The sequence below is a fragment of the Eumetopias jubatus genome, unplaced genomic scaffold (assembly GCF_037043125.1).
Source record: "Eumetopias jubatus isolate StellerSeaLion01/CBP00866 unplaced genomic scaffold, mEumJub1_p1.0 scaffold_11, whole genome shotgun sequence".
Taxonomy (NCBI): domain Eukaryota; kingdom Metazoa; phylum Chordata; class Mammalia; order Carnivora; family Otariidae; genus Eumetopias; species Eumetopias jubatus.
This window is the reverse complement of record NW_028274817.1, coordinates 120,875,146-120,891,510: the sequence shown is the minus strand read 5'-3', so window position 1 is coordinate 120,891,510 and position 16,365 is coordinate 120,875,146. Positions and strand designations below refer to the sequence as shown.

Here is a 16,365-nt window from a genome sequence, read left to right as displayed (position 1 = left end):
GCAGTGCGGTAACTGTAATACCTCTCTTTGTCCTCTTTGCATAAACTGACAGAGAGCTAGGGATGTGTAGCTACCATTTCATACTCTTAGCTCATATGTGAACCTTGCCTTTTTCGACTTTTACCGTTCCGGGTAGACCTTTAACATCTAAAAATTCAAACCACCTTGGGATTATCTACTCATTTGAAAAAGCTACTTTCGTCATCCAGGGGGAACTTTGCAAAGGCAAACTACCCTTTGGGGAGCATACTTTTTGTTTCCACATTCCAGAAAGCATTCCTTACTTCTGTGCTTTTAGCCACTGCTCAATTCCTGGGAAAGCCTGTGTCTGGTCAAGTCAGCCCCCCACCTGAGCGATGGATGGCCACGGGCTGGTGTGGGCTTCCGTGAGTGGGGGATGGGGAGTGTTACCTGAAATCCTTACTTACAGAAACACGATTCATTCTCATTATTATCTCAAAAGTTCATGAAAATGATCTCTCCCTTCCCCACTCCCTTAGGGACATTTTAAGAATTTTACATGACAGATTTCTGATCTTATCAAGTGGCTGTGATCTAGTCAAAATAACAACACACAAAAAGACATCCTTACGCAGGTATGGCAGAAAAGCCCCATGGTGTAATGTCGTTGAGTTTTACAGCGTTTTCCTCCAAACTTCTGGGTTTTCTTTCTTTCTTTCTTTTTAAAGATTTTATTTATTTATTTGAGAGCGAAAGCGGGCACAAGAGCGGGGTGGGGGTGGGGGGGTGGGTTGGGATAGAGGGAGAAGCAGACTCCCCGCTGAGCAGGGAGCCTGATGCGGGACTCCATGCCCGGACCCCGGGATCATGACCTGGTCCAAAGGCAGACGCTTAACTGAATGAGCCACCCAGGTACCCCTTCCTTCCTCCCTTCCTTCCTTCCTTCCTTCCTTCCTCCCTCTTTCTTCCTTTCCTTCTTTCTTTTGTTTTTGTTTTTGAAGTCAATTTTATTGAGGCATAATTTACATATAGTAAAGTCTACCTCTCAGAGTACAGTCCCATGAGTTTTGGCCAACATTTACTGACGTAACCAGCATTGAAATCAAGATACCGAACAGCTTGATCAACACCACCACCCCCCCCCAAAAATTGCCCCTTGGCCCTCTGTCGTCAGTGTCTTTCCTGACACCCACCCCCAGGCAACAGTTATCTCAGGAGTTTTGGGTGATTCTAGAAAGCCATATCCTGTAAATGGAATCATGGAGAATGTTGGCCTTTGAGGCTGGCTTCTTTCACTTAGCGATTTATGTTGGCGCCGCATCCACGTTGTAGCAGGGGCATAAAGCTGGTGCCTTCTTAGGGCTCATTACTGCTCCCCTGTGTGGAGACACATAGTTCATTTATCCATTCCTCTGCCGAAGGACAGCCGGGTTGTTTCCAGGTTCTGGCAACTATGAAGAAAGCTATTTGCGTGCAGATTTTTTGTGTGAACCTAAGTTTCCCTTTCCTTTGGGTCTATAATGAGGACGGGATTGCCGGGGCATATATGCACACGACACATGTCTGATCTTATCAGGTGTCTGTTCATTTTGTAAAAACAACATCAAAAAGACTTTCTGACAAAGGCAGCTTGCGGGGTGGGGGTGGGGTGGACGCAAACGTTCCACCTCCATCTGGTTTCACCTGTGCCTTTCTGGAAACTGCTGGATTTTCTTTGTCAGTGTGGCGTCTGCTTCAAGATGTGGGAGATGAGTTTTGTGTGGCAACTATTTATAAAACCAGCCTCTCTTCCCTGCTCATTCTCTCCAGCCAGTTTTAAACACTCCAGGTACGAGTGGAAACAAAGGGAGGGGGAAAAAAAAAAAGCACATTGCTTCTTATAACAAAATACGCTTCCCTAAAGAGAAGGGGAGCAAGAACGGCCTTTTGAGACGCGGGCTCTCCCGTTATTCTGCAGCCCTGGTGGCTGTGTATTACTTGGGCCGAATCGGAACTCTCGCCTGTCCCGTGCGCTGCCAAGTAAGCCTGGGTGTTCTGTTCGTCGTTTCGGGCGTTGCCGGGTGGGCGGGCGGTGACACGATGCAGGGGCTGATGGGCTGCAAGGTTAGTGTCACAAAGACCATGGGTTTTGGAATCCGCTGGGGGGGGTTGAGTTGGCTTTGCCTCCCTTGTAGTGTGCGACCTTGTGCCAGTGCAGTGTGGGAGGCAGACGTAGCCCACGCGCAGAGAGGTGCCCAGGCCTCACGTCCTGGCACTGGTGGAGATGCCATTGTCCGTGCCAACAGGGACTGTGCAGAGGTCACTGGATTAAGGACCTTGCCGTGGAGAGACTGTGATGGCTGACAGAGGTTGGCCCAATCTACTAATCACCGGGAACTTTGGCATTGGAAGAGGGACGCAAAAGAACAGCAGGTGGGAACTATGCGATGTGTCCCGTGCCATGGAATGTGGGCTCAGGACACGGGGAAAGGCGAGGACACAGAATCTCCCCGGGGCCTCCGGGAGAACCCCAGCCTTGCCAGTAGCACCTCGGTATTAGTTAGCCCTGTGGTACCCAAGCAGGACTTCCGGCCTCCAGGATGGTCGGGTGCTGGTTTGGTTTGAAGCCACCAGGTGTGTGGTGATTTGTTGCAACAGGGCTGGGAAACCGAGACAGGCACTATCCTGAGACTCAACTTGCCACCTCTGTAAAATGGGTATGTTCATGTTTGTATCTCCCCAACCATCTTATAGGTTGTGATGATGATTGGTGAGGTCATCTTGAAAATGTTTAGAAAACTGTGGGAAAACTCTGTGAGACAGAAAAAAAATGTAGAGTTCCTATAACCTCGGTTCTTCCTTTGCCCACCAGTGTGTGCGCCTACCAGGATACATTTAATTTTGCTGAGTCTTTCTGGAGACCTTTACTTTCCCTGAGTGCGTGGCTGTGTCCCACCTGCAGGCACTTCTGCTCTTCTAGAATCCATCAACATCCACTAACAGGATGAGGCTGCTTCCTGAAGACGATGCGCTTTTTTTCTACCATCGTTGTCCTCCTTTTTCTTAAATATGAAAAAAAAAGTGCTTTTTTTTTTTTTTTTAAGGAGGCTCCACACTCTGTGTGGAGCCCAACACAGGGCTTAAACCCATGACCCTGAGATCAAGACCTGAGTCGAAATCAAGAGTCAGATGTTTAACCAACTGAACCACCCAGAGGGCCCCCAAAAGGTGCTTCTTAATTTAACTTAATCTGAAAAATTTTTTGAAAAAAAACAAACCCACCATCATGAAGATAACAGAATTTCGTAGGAAAAAGTTAACAAGTTATGTGAAGAACTGTTGAATCACTCAGTCTCTCAGAAGCAAGGGTGAGCAAACTTTCTGGAACCTGCTAGACAGTACATGTTATTTACGTTTTGTGGGCCATGGGGTATGTTATGACCCTAGAAGCAGTCAAGGATTGGGTGTTTTTTGTGTTGCAATGGAACTTTATTGATGGGCCCTGAAATTCAAATTTCAGATAATTTTCACATGTGACCAGGAATCACTCTTCTATTTATTCCCACCCCCCACCCTGATCTTTTAACAATGTATCCTTACCTTGTGGGCTGTGCAGACACAGGTGTAGGAACTGTGTCTGCACATGTAGAACAGATGTTCCATCAAGGCAGGGAGTTTAATCTTTCTGGGTAATTCCTCCTTCCCAGCTCTTGGCTCCATATGCCTGGCCGGGTCAGATCCTGTCTCTATCTTATGTTTTGATATTTTGTTCATCATGGAGGGTGGTGTGTGTGTGTGTGTGTGTGTGTGTGTGTGTGGTTTTTTTTTTTTTTTTGCATTAATCGTGAGTTGTAAAATATGGCATTATAATATTATTTATCTTGAGCACGGTTTTGGTGTCCCCTTAAACTCAGCTCACCTTAATGGCACGGTCCAGGTCCCATGGGAGGTGGCCGTGCCCTCCTAGGAAATTTTGTTATCTTCATTATGGTGCGGTTCCCCCCACCCCCAAAACAGGCAGGAATGAGTCCCCAGGTGGAAGGGTCATAGAGGAGCAGGGATTCTGGCTTACACTTTCTCCCCGGGCGGGAAGATCCCAGGGAGAGATTTCAGGGGGTCTGTGTACCTACACAGGTAGAAACTCTGCCGCTGTAGCATCACCAATCACTAACTGAAATTCAGCATCTCAGACAACTATGAACATCTATATTCCTCTCGGATGAATGACAGCAGGCATTAACAGTATCTTTAATTTGTTACCAATTTGTCACCCAGAGAAGTCTGATTTATTTTTAGAACAGGTTACAGTTGAAGCAGATCTGGTTTATACTTATCACTCTTCTGAAATGACAGAAGTTACACTTCTAGAGCCTACTGTTGGAAGTCTTGAAAAGGAAGCGCATGTATTACTATATGAGAATTCTAAAAAATATTTGATAACTATAATTTAACATAATAGGGTTTCTTTGTAATCCTGTGTATTATTTTATGTATTTGGGGCATTTAGAAACAATAGTCACTGAATTACTAACGAAACTCTAAGGCATAGAGGTGGTTACAGACCTCCCTCCCTTGATCCTTTAACCTCTTAGGTTTGGTCTTCTCCTCTGAATATTGGAGATAAAATCCTTGTCCTCCAGCATTATGGGGAGGATCAGATCCGATATCCTGCATGAATACCGCATACCAAATGCAAGGTGTTCTCAGTACTCAAATGATGTGAACTGAATGTGACATTCCAAATGGGGGAAAAAAAAGCAACAACGCACATGTATTAGTCTGCAAGAGCCGGCATAACAAAGCACCACAGCCTGGGTGGTTTAAATAGAAATTTATTTTCTCACAATCCTGGATGCTGGAAGTTCAGTATCACGGTGTCTGCCGGGTTGGTTTCTCCTGGAGTCTCTCTCCTTGGTGTGTAGATGCTGTCTTCTCTCGGAGACCTCACATGGTCTTCCCTCTGCGTGCGTCTGTGTCCTAATCAACTTTTCTTATAGGGACACCAGTCAGAGTGGATAAGGGCCCACTCTAGTGACTGCATTTAACGTATTTACCACTTTAAAGGCTATATCTCCAAATATAGTCACATTCTTTTTTTTTTTTTTAAGATTTTATTTATTTATTCATGAGAGACAGAGAGAGAGAGAGAGAGGCAGAGGGAGAAGCAGGCTTCCCGCGGAGCAGGGAGCCCGATGCGGGACTCGATCCCAGGACCCTGGGATCATGACCTGAGCCGAAGGCAGACGCCTAACCATCTGAGCCACCCAGGCACCCTACAGTCACATTCTAAGGGACCGGGGGCCTAGGGCTTCCATATATGATTTTTGGGGGGGCGGGGGGGGGCACAACTCATCCCATACCATCATATTAAAAAAAGGATTGGTGCCTATCCAGGTCAAGGGGAACTGAGGGGGCTGTCATCACATCCATGGCAGGTGATGGACCTCTTTGTCTTCTCTCCTCCTGTTTACTTCTCCAAGTAAGACCTCATGGCCGACCACCTGGTACCTCCAGCTCCTTTCATAGTTTGTTTCCAATCTCTCTAAAGAAAATTGGAAGCAAAGCCCCAGAGCAAAGAAAGGCTTGAGATCAATAAAGTGAAGTGGGAAAGCACACATACCCCCTCCCCTTTTCATAAGGAAAGATTGTGTGGACGCTTACTCAGAGCTAAGACATGCTCCGTGAACGTCAAGGAGGGGTCGTTGCCACATCTAGCACGTCAGTTCCGGAATCTCAGGGCTTTCTGAGTGGGCCACTCATGGAAACAAGTATTGGCCTATGTGTTAGGAATCTTTGAAAGTCAGATGAGCCCAGGGGCGGGGGAAATTAGATACTGGAGTCAATGAAAACTGGACAGTAAGTCTCATGAGAAGTTTGCTACCTCTTCCTACTCTTTCTTGTTTTTTAAAGAATGGACCTTTTTTTTTTTTTTTGGAAGAACAGTTTTAGATCTAGAAAACAATTCAGCATATAGTACAGAATTCCCATAGTATCCGCCTCTCACATACAGGTTCTAGTGCTAACGTCTTTCCTAAGTGTGGTGCATTTGTTACAATTAATGAATCAATATCGATAACATCCAGAGTTTACATTAGCATTCACTGTTTGTGTTGTGCAGCTCTAAGTGTTTGGACAAATGTAAAATGTCCTGTATCTGCTGTTACAGTACCATTTGGAATAGTTTTATTGCCTTGAAAATTCCCAGTGCTCCATCTGTCCATCACTCGTCTCCCATCCTCAGAACCCCTGGCATCCGCCCATCTTCTTAGTTTTGCCTTTTCTAGAGTGTCACAGAGTTGGAAGCATATAGCATATAGCCTTTTCAGGTTAGCTTCTTTCCCTTAGTGATATGCATTTTAAAGTTCCTCCCTGTCTTATCATGGCTTGATAGCTCATTTCTTTTTATGACTGAATAATATTCCGTCGTATGGATGGGCCACAGTTTCTCCATTCACCTACTGAAGGGCACCTTGGCTGCTTTCTGTGTTTGGCCATTATGAGTAAAGCTGCTGTAAACACTCCCATGCGGGTTTTGTGTAGACATGTTTTCAACTTAGTTGGGTAAATACCCAGGAGCACAATCGCTGGGTTATATGGTAAGACTATGTCTAGCATTTGGAAAATGCTAAACCGTCTTCCAAAGTGGCCACACCATTTTGTATTTCACCAGCAATGTATGCGAGTTCCTCTCGCTCTTCATCCTGTTAGCATTTGCTGTTGTCATGGGGAGGGGGGGACTATTTTAATAGATGTGAGATGGTATTTTGTTTTATTTATTTTTTTTAAAGTTTATTTATTTAAGTAATAGCCACACCCAGTGTGGGGCTCAAACTCACAACCCTAATATCAAGAGTCACAAGCTCTGCCCGCTGAGCCAGACAGGTGCCCTGGTATTTTGTTTTAATGTGCAATTTCCTAGTGATAAATGATGTTCAGCATCTTCATATGCCTATTTGCCATTTGTATATCTCTTTGGTGAGATATTTCCAGATCTTTTGCCCATTTTTAAATTAGGTTGTTTTCTTGAGTTTTAAAAGTTCTTTGTATATTTTGGATATAATCCTTTATCAGATATGGATTTTGCAAATATCTTCTCCCAGTCTGTGGCTTGTCTTTTCATTCTCTTAATGGTGCCTTTTGCAGAGCAGATGTTTTTAATTTTGATGAAGTTCAACTTAACAGTTTTTTTTTTTCTTTAATGGATTGTGCTTTGGGTGTTGTTATCTAAAAACTCTCTGCTAAACCTGAGGTCATATAGATTTTCTCCTATGTTACCTTGTAGACGTTTTATAGTTTTTCCTTTTACATTTAGACCTATGATTCATTTTGAGTCAGTTTTGGTGAAAAGCATAAGGTCTGTAGCTAGATTCTTATTTTTTGCATATGGAGGTCCAATTGTTCTAGAACCATTTGTTAAAAAGGATATTCCTTCTCCATTAAAATCCCTTTGCTCCTTTCCTCACATTAGTTAAGTATATTTGAGTGGGCCCCTCCTGCCTTTTAATTAAAATTTTGGCTACTGTTTAGGGGGAAATACTGATAGCATTTGTTGCAAGCCGACTCTCGTCAGCTCCGTCCAGTCAGCAACCAAAAATAATTGTTTGGCATGTAGATCTTGTGTCGTGGATACGGGCGGAAATCATTGCTGCTCACACTCTCCATATTAACTTTTACTTTTTTCACGGTGCTCCTTTCCTGCTCTGCTTTATTTCCTGTTTTCCTTGTTTTCTCCCACCTGACAGAACACACATTTGAGAAATCTGCAAAACACATGAGATAAAATAGTCTAATTTACCCCCTACCTACCGCCCATCTAGCATTTCAGAAAGAGGAATTTCAGTGATATCATGATAAACGTAGGCGGTCTATTTTCCTGACTGGGGTCTTACAAAGTCCCTTAGGGGTCCTAGGGTAAGCCACGTTCCTTACTTTGCAAGAAGACCTTTGGGACTGTAGGGACAGTACCAAAGAGACATGATGGATTCTGAGCTCATTCGCAATGTAAGTAACCGAAGGCCAGCTGTAAAAATTGGTCACAGCGGTCATAGTTTGGAGTGAGGATTTCCACCACTTTCCTATACTTTAAATGATTGGCACCTGCCAAGTAATCAAAACATACAAAGAGGCCTTTTCACCAAGTTCAGCTCGGAATTTCCAAGCAGCTCACCGACAGGCAGGGCCGGCAAGCCAGAGGGCCAGTTTTTGCTGGCGCAGCTACTCGGAAGTGTGCGGTAGCCAAGGGCCGCGTCCCCGTAATGCCGAGAGCTGTAATGATGTCAACTTGTTATTTACTTTCCAAATCTGAATGACTGAGCAAGGCGAAAGGAGAATCAATCAACCACAATGTGACCCTACAGGCGGAAAAAACGCAGCGCTCCCACCAGCAGGCGGTGGGGGAAGGGAAGCACGTGTAACCCGGGCAGGGTTGCATCATGAGCTTGCTCGGGCTTTCAATTGCACCCTTGGTTTTTCTATTGCATGTAATACCTCAGCATCAGTCCGCACAAGCCCAGGGAGCCGGGGAGCAACGAAGGGCAGGCTCAAGGGAAGGCCCCCCCCCACGTCCTTTTGGGGGGCCTTGAATGGCAACTGATACATAATAAGACACTATCTATCCTGCTGATTCACAATTATGGAGACTGTGTAAGTGTGTATTTTTTATTGATGTGCTCTAATAATGGTGTAGCAACAGTCGTTTTACATCATTGACGTTTTACAGCAATATTTGGCAGAGTAATTTTTAGGTCCGCCTTTTTGATGGAGGACCAGCCCCTTAAAAACTCACCTCGGGCCCCTCCCCCCCCAACAACCTGAACAACAAATGGTCCAGTGTCCCAGAAAGGAGCAAGTGAGGTTACAGTTTAAAATGCTGAGTGTACTGGGCTCTGAGCGCAAAGCTCATTATACACCAAAGGGAGGGGCAGAGTTATTTTAAAATATTCAACAAAGCAGACGCTAAAGTGCTGGGTGGTGGGCGCGGTATCTGTTTAATTGAATTAAGACCGAGAGTGGTAGGCAGGGGTCTCCAAACTGGAGGGGAGGGGGAAGCTCTGGGGACTTCGGTGCGCTAGGGCTGGGCCGAATAAGCCATTGCAACAGAAAACCCTTTGCCAAAGCCTGTGGGTGGGGTGGGGGTCGGGAGTGAGGACGCCCGAGGTCCCAGGTACCCCCAACCCCAGAGGCCCCCTCCGCCCCCCCTCAACCGAGCTCCTGGCCTCCACTTCTGTGTGTCTGAGTTTCTTTCTCCCGAAGCATTTCTGGCTCTTTCCGGGAGGTGTTTTGCAAAGGTCGAGGCTCCGCCTGAGTCCCCACTTTTTTGGGAGGGGGAGGAGGCCTTTGGGGTGTCCTCTAAGCCGCCCATTTTGAGAGAGATGCACCCTCGGGCAGCTTGCAGGGGGATGTTAAGGCAGCTGAGCAGCTTTTTTGAGGTGGGGGAGGGTAACACTCTTAGCAGTAACTCGGGTTCCCCTTCCCCCCCCTGGAAACCGCGGGGGTGGTGGCCCGGGTTCCTGTCCCCTCTTGGCTGGGGGGTGGGGAGGCAGGGTTTGGGAAGAGGACTGCGTGGGGGTAGGCCCGTGTTTCCTTCATCCTCCTGGAGGCCACGGGGAAAGGGAGAGGCCCGAGTTCCCCTCACCCACGCTAGGCGTGGGGGCGAGGGGAGAGCGCGGGGTGAAGGGCTGCGTAGGGTCGCAGGTCCCCCCACCGTGGGGGTAGGGGCTGCATTGGGACGCGGAGCCTCCCCAGAGGCCGTGGGGGGGGTGCGGACTCTAGCCCCCCTTCGCCGTGGGGGAGGGGCGGGCCTGGAGTCCCCTCCCCCGGCCGTGGGGGAGGGGCAGGTTTGGGGCGCGACCCCCCCCCACAGGGCGCAGGGGCGGGGCCGAATGGACTCGGGTTCCCCTCCCCCTCGCCGTGGCGGTGGGGATGGGTTGGGGGGGTTGGGGCGCGCTCCTCCCCCCCCGGCTGTGGGGGAGGGGCTGGCCCGGGCGGCGGCGGCCCCCCTGGAAGTCCTCCCGGCCCGGGCCGGCGCGCTGGCGGCCGCTCGCCCCCCCCCCCCCCCACCAACCCGGAGGTCACTGCCCGTGCCGGTCCCTCCCGCCGTCCCGCCCTCTCCCGCCGCCGCCGCCGCCACTACCACCGCCGCCGCCGCTCCCGCCCCAGCCCCCCCCCCACTCTCCGCTCTCGGGAGCGAGGAGCCGCCAGCGCCCCCGCCCCGCCGCCGCCGCAGCGCCCTCGGCCGCCATTCGGCACCCGAAACTTTCCAGCGCCCGCGCCTCTCCGGGACTCGCGGCGGCGGGGCGGGGGCGGCCCGGGGGCGGCGCGCGGCTGCTCCAGGGCGCCGGGCCCTCGTCGGCCGCGGCACGGCCCGGTCTCGGCGACGGCCGGCGACAGGGAGGTTCGGCGCGCCGCGGCGCCGCCACAAGTTGCGCTGCTGGCGGCGAGGTGAGTGCGCGGGGCTCAGCCGGCCGGGCGCGGGGCAGGGGCCGCAAACTTCTCCGGCGGGGGTGGGGGGTGCTGGCGGGCGGCTCGGGGCGCCCGCACGCTCCGCCCGCCGCCGGGGCTCTGGAGGGGCAGGTCCCCAACTGTCCCCGGGGCTCGGGCTGGGGTGCGGCGCGCTCCCTGCAGGCTGAACAATACCCCGAGGTGGCCGCTCCCCAAAGTGCCGGCGCTTCGGGGGCGGGCGGAGGTTGGGGGGGGCTTTGTCCTGGGGAGGGGGAGGCGGCTGGTAAGTTTGGGGAAGCGCTCGGTCTGTCCCCCGGTGTCCCTTTGTCTGCTGATTCTGGGGCTGGCCGAGCGAACCTGCGCCGCCGCGGGATTCCCCCCCCGTGGGGGAGGGGCGCCCCATTCATCCCCGGGCGCCGGCCAGCCCGCCCGGGACCGGCTGGAAGCGCGGCGGCGCGCAGTAGAGTGAGTGGCGGGCGAGGCGGCGCGGGCCCGGTGGCTGCTCAGTTTCCGAGACGCAGAAACTGTCAAGGAAGTCCGGAGCTCCCCGGCCCGAGCGAGGGGACTTGGCTGAGGGCGACATCTGTGTGTGTGTTTGGCGGGGGGGCGCCCCTGGTGAGGCGGGGTCTGCAGAGTGCGGCCTGGAGAGGGTGCAGACCTGTTGCTCCTGGGGCTCGGGGGAGGGGTGCCCCCAGATCGGTGTCCTGGGCTGTGCTTCCCGGGGGGACCATCCCTACGGGGGGTGGGGGGCGGCGGTGCTCGGAACGGCGTGGGGGTGCGCCTTCGGGTGTCGGTGACCGCCTGGTATGTGACAATTTGGGGTCGCTAGAGGCCCGCTCGCGCTGGGGTAGGGCCTGGACTTCACGTGCGTTGCCGGAGCGCGCGGTCAGGCCTCGCCCCAACTCGCTGCACGGCCTGGCATTCTCCGAGCCAACTGCATTGGAAATTCCACAAAGTTAGAGTCGGAGGTGGTTTTTTTTTTTTAAAACCCCGAAGTCGGTGATGATGTGGAGCGGAACCCCCAAAGAAACAAAAACCCACCTCCTATTGCATCTGCAACCGTTTCTGGTTTGTATAGTCCCATGTATCTTGATCCGACTTCTGGATGTTTTTCTTTGCTGATGCGCCGCCTGAGTCCCTGGTTTAACCTGGAAGGAGAAGGGCGGAACTCTAGATGGGAGGGGGCGAAGGGAGAGCCCCGCGAAGGTCCCAAGTGGTGGCTTCCGGGTAGCAAATGACTCTTGCCGATTTTATAAAAAGTTTACAACTAGTCGTTCCTAGAAAAGAGGCAGTGGGGGTGGGGGGGCAGGAATGTTGAGTATGACACAATGAAGACGTTAAGATGACACTTTTTTTTTCACCAAAGGATCTTAGTGCTTCAAATGGGCTGCAGATTCTCGTGGACAACCACCCAGCTGGATAACTAATTCAGGGATAAAAGATGGAGTTCATCACTTGACCCACTTATTAAAATGGCCCTTAAGGGGATTCCATTCCTTAAGTGAACACACACCTGTGGGGCAAAAATTGAGATTTTTAGGTGTTTCAGTTGGTGGTGTGCACTGCGCGGCTCGTATTCCTGGATCCTCTGGGGTTGGTTTTTCTTTTTGCTTGTATACAGAGCTTAATCAGTTCAGCAATTTTCCGCACCCCCATTTCCTCACCCTTTCTGAATGTTTCAGTGGGGTGAGTAGGGACAGTGCGGATGTGATGTTCCGGTTGGTCTTAATCTCATCTTCACCTGTGGGAGCTGTAGGCTCCTCATCTGGGTGATGGCATCGGGAGTTTCCCTGAGTGGACTGTTAGGAGGGGTTCACTGGTTCTAGAGCCCGCAAAGAGGTGGACAGAGCTCTTGAATCCAACTGTCTTGACACATAATGGTTGGCTAGAAACCCAGCCTTTGTCCCCATTTGGCCCAAACTAGCGAAAGGGCCCACCCTGCTGACCTTGAAGGCCTACAGCTTTTCTGAGTGTCGTTTCTAAATGTGTAAAAATAAAAAAAGGGATTTGAAATCGTGGTACTCACTGTACTGTGAGGACAGAAAGAATGTGTAAGTTTTCTGAAAACTAAAGCTGCCTATAAATTTTAGTTGTGCCATTGTGCAAATCAAATAATTCTTTACGTTTTTTTTTTCTTAACATTTTATTTATTTATTTGACAGAGAGAGACACAGCGAGAGAGGGAACACAAGCAAGGGGAGTGGGAGAGGGAGAGGCAGGCTTCCCGCCGAGCAGGGAGCCCAATGCGGGGCTCGATCCCAGGACCCTGGGATCATGACCTGAGCCGAAGGCCGACGCTTAAGGGTGGAGCCACCCAGGCGCCCCATCTTTATGTTGTTTGAATACCGCGCACTTAATGCCCTGTGCCTAGCAATTACTATTTCCATTCTGCTGCAGAGAACACTGACTTGCTAATACATAGTGGACGGAGGATTGTCTGATTCCTGAAGCCGAGCTCTTAAGCTTGATGTTCCTGTTTTCATGTCTCCCTAGCGTGAGTTTTCACGTTTGGACCACGAAAGCTCTTCATATCACATACACGCATCGACAAATGAGCATCTACGTTGAGATCTGTGTGTCGATACAGATGGAGGTCCACGGAATCCAGAGACTCTGAGCACAGTGGAGGAATTGCTCTTATAGCTTCATTGTCTGATGTGGTAACCAGTGGCCACATGTGAACATGGAGATTCAAATTAAAAATTAACAGTTCTGTTCTCTCAGGCCCTGGAGCCATAATTCACGTACTCAGTAGGTGCCTGTGGCTAGTGGCCACCATATGAGCAAAGGCACACACAGAAAGTTCTGTTACAGGGTGCTACTCTATCGTTACCGCAGTGAAACACTAATGAAATAAAGTTAGTGTACTTTTTGGGGCGAGGGGAGGGAGAAGCTATAAAAGTTCGAAATAATTCACAGGTAAACTTAGGAAAAAAAAAAAAAGACCCATTTCCGCCAGTGATTGACCCAGGAAAGTGATTTCAGGCAATGGATCCTTTTTTTTTTTTTCTTTTTAAGTAGGCTCCCTGCCCCATGTGGGCCTTGAACTCATCATGTGGGCCTTGAACTCATGACCCTGAGATCAAGAGTCGCATGCTCTTCTGACTGAGCCAGCCCTCCCCCAGTGAATGGATTCTTAACCTGCAATTGAGAGCTATAGTTTTCTACTGGGGTGTTTTGGATCAGTTTTGAATTAGCAAACCAGGACTCCAAGCCAGGGTCTCTCCCTGAGTGTTTAACCTTGGGGGAGGCAGGTAGCATCCTCTGCATCGATTTCCCCATCTGAAAAAAGCGTAGCCATCAGCCAGTCTCCAAGATGCCCACCTAAGCAGATTGTGGTGAGCATCCCCTGGGCTGTTCGGGAGTCCAGGTTGTCAACCTCGGTGAGGCCCTGGGTGGGTGATGTGTTTTAGCCCTTGCTTGCTATGGATACCACAGGCTTTCAGCACCCCCCACCCCTTGAAGTTTAAGTCTTGAGTTTTGAGGTTCTGTCTCTTGAGGTCAGAACCTTCCCTATTAAAAAGGCTCATAGGGACTCTTTCCAACAAAGTGAGGTTTCACAATCGTCAAAGTATTTTCTCTTTTTTTTAAATGGCTGAATGCTGTAGCTTTTTCCTGTATGCCAGGTCCCTGAGTCAGGATGTTATTTTTATTACCTAGTTGATGTGCCCTTATCACAGTTCTTTATATTTTTTTATAGTAGTGGCTTAGAAATTTTATTTGTAAACGAGGATAGGGGGGTACCCAATTTTGTGTCTCTCAGAGCGGTGACCTCCCAGATCACCCTTCTGCCCTTTGTCCTCACTCTCTGTTACTTCCTCCCAGCTTTGGTGTGACCTGTCCGAGTTTGGCTGAAAGTACTTATTAAATACCAGGGATGTCCCTGATTGTCTTCCGGAGGTGGGAGAGGGGTCTCTGCCTGGGGAGGCCAGACCCCAAAGGCCAGCTCACGGAGGTCCTCAGCACCAGGATTTGAGATTCTCAGTTACCTGCTGGGGCGGCGAGCAGCTCAGCCAGCTCGGCTCATACCTGGGGCTGCCCCTTGCCTGCTCTCCGCCGGGGCCCACGGGGCTCTGCCAGGCCCCGTGCTTAGCCTAGATGACAATCACAGGTGCTCTGTGTCTGGCATGGTGCTGTCTCTGCTGTGGTTTCCTGATCCCTGGCATTTGCCCCACCCCCCCCATAAAAAGAAAATAACGTGCTACATCCAATAAGCTGTTCATCTTCCACCCCTAAAGACGTTGAAAAAATAGTTTCAATCAGGAAGCAAGACTAAAGTCATTTTGTAAACACTTTTTTTTAAACTTGGAACGAGACCCTCCCCCCCCCCCCACTATTTTTAGTATGAAGGAAGTAACTGGCCTCCTGAGGAGAGACTGGATGTGAGTTTTCCCCTTTGGGTTTTGCCCTTTCCGGCCCTTCCTCCTCCTCCATCCTTTCCACGGGGCCTGACCAAACCGACTACGTTGGCCAGATTGGCAGAATGACCCAACAAAGCCAAAATAAGAGCTGGATGTGGGAAGAGCCTAGCAAAGTCAACATGTTTATACGGGCCAAAGAGAGCTTAGGCTGAGAAAAAGCTTCGAAGACCTCAAGGGAAAAATGCTGTCATTCAGGAATTCGCTCCCTGGGTGGCTTCTAGACCAGGGTGCAGGGAACTTGACTAAAGATGGTTGTGTGCACCGCATGGGCAGGTTCACTCCAGTATCACTGCCATGAAATGCTTGTTGACAGTCCACTACGTGATCGAAGACTGCAGACGTGAACTGGAAGCCAGTGAAAAATGGAATTGGGGCAAATTTAAAGTGAAGACACTGGAAGAGAGATGTTTCAGTCTTGCAGAGGAAACTGGGTGCAGTGGCAGGTGGGAACAGAGGTGGAGATGGGGATGATGCTCAGCGTCCAAAGAAAGGGACGTCTTTGGAGATGACAGAGGCGATGGTTTATGGCAAATGTACTTTGAGCACTGAACTCCAGAATCTGGCAGTCAACTAAGGGTTCTCGGTGGGGGCATTTTTGCCCACCACCTTCAAGGAAACATCTAGGAACATTTTCAGTTGTTGCAGTCGGGGGGAGGGGGGATGGTGGATCTACAGGGTCTGTGGGTGCTGCCAAATATCCTACATTGCACGGGACGGTCCCCGCCACAAAGAATGGTCTGGACCCCAATGTCGGGGTGCCAACGTGGGGACGCCAACCCTGAATTAAATGGTCAATATATGACCACGTGTGGGACAGCATCTGGGGGAGGTGGGTGCCAAGCAAAGGCTGTATAGCAAGTTCTGTATTCTCATGGCACACGTGTGCTTTTTGGGAATCCGTTAGGAGGTAAATCATACCGCAGATTGAGAAAGGAAGGTTCTGATGCTCACAGGAGGAGAGGAAAGAGAAGGTAGGAGTGAATGGACTTGGAAGAAGGAATAGAAACAAGGCCAACAGGGGTGTGGGGGAGGGGCGCGGCTGTTGGTTGCCTAAGCTCCCCCTCAACCCAAGTAGCTTAGAGCCCCCAGATGCAAGTGCACCTCGAAGGCATGTTTCTCGACTTTTTCCTCATGGTTCTATTGATGTGTCGCACATTGGTTAGGTCTTACTTTTGGTCAGCTTCTGTGTACTTTTGATATTTATTACGAAGAAAACGGTCCCTGTCTCATGAAGACTCTGTTTTACCCAGCGCCGTGTGGGTGAACCTAGAGGTGAGGTTACCCCTGCGCCTGCAGGCCCGTCCAGGCACTTGGGAGGGTGGGGGCAAGTGAGTGAAGTTTCGGCCGCTTGCAGTACTCCATGCTGCCTCGGCGTCCATCTCTTCCTCTGACTACTCGAATTTAGCAAAGGAGGGCAGCCAGACGTGGACCTGCATTTTCCAAGTACAGCTGGAAAAGGGCACCGTTGGTGCCTAGAGTCTGCTTCTGCCGTGCGCCCGGGCGTCCTGAGCCCACCTGAGGCCCCATGTCCTGACGACCCCAGAGGAGCGCCACATTCGGCCTG

At 50.4% G+C, this 16,365-nt stretch overlaps 1 protein-coding gene across 10 annotated transcripts in view; it reads left to right on the top strand.

The window, feature by feature from the left end:
• Positions 1–1,627: 1,627 nt before the first annotated feature.
• TBL1X (transducin beta like 1 X-linked) overlaps positions 1,628–16,365 on the top strand; it is a 220,212-nt gene continuing 205,474 nt past the window's right edge. For 6 of the 10 annotated variants that reach the window (XM_028115103.2, XM_028115095.2, XM_028115099.2 and 3 more), the window contains exon 1: positions 10,141–10,380. The gene's annotated coding sequence lies outside the window, so the exon portion shown is untranslated. Of the gene's footprint in view, positions 1,790–8,429; positions 8,584–9,348; positions 9,369–10,140; positions 10,381–16,365 lie in introns of those variants that run through there. The other 4 variants (XM_088028886.1, XM_028115096.2, XM_028115097.2 and 1 more) reach the window with 4 other exon arrangements.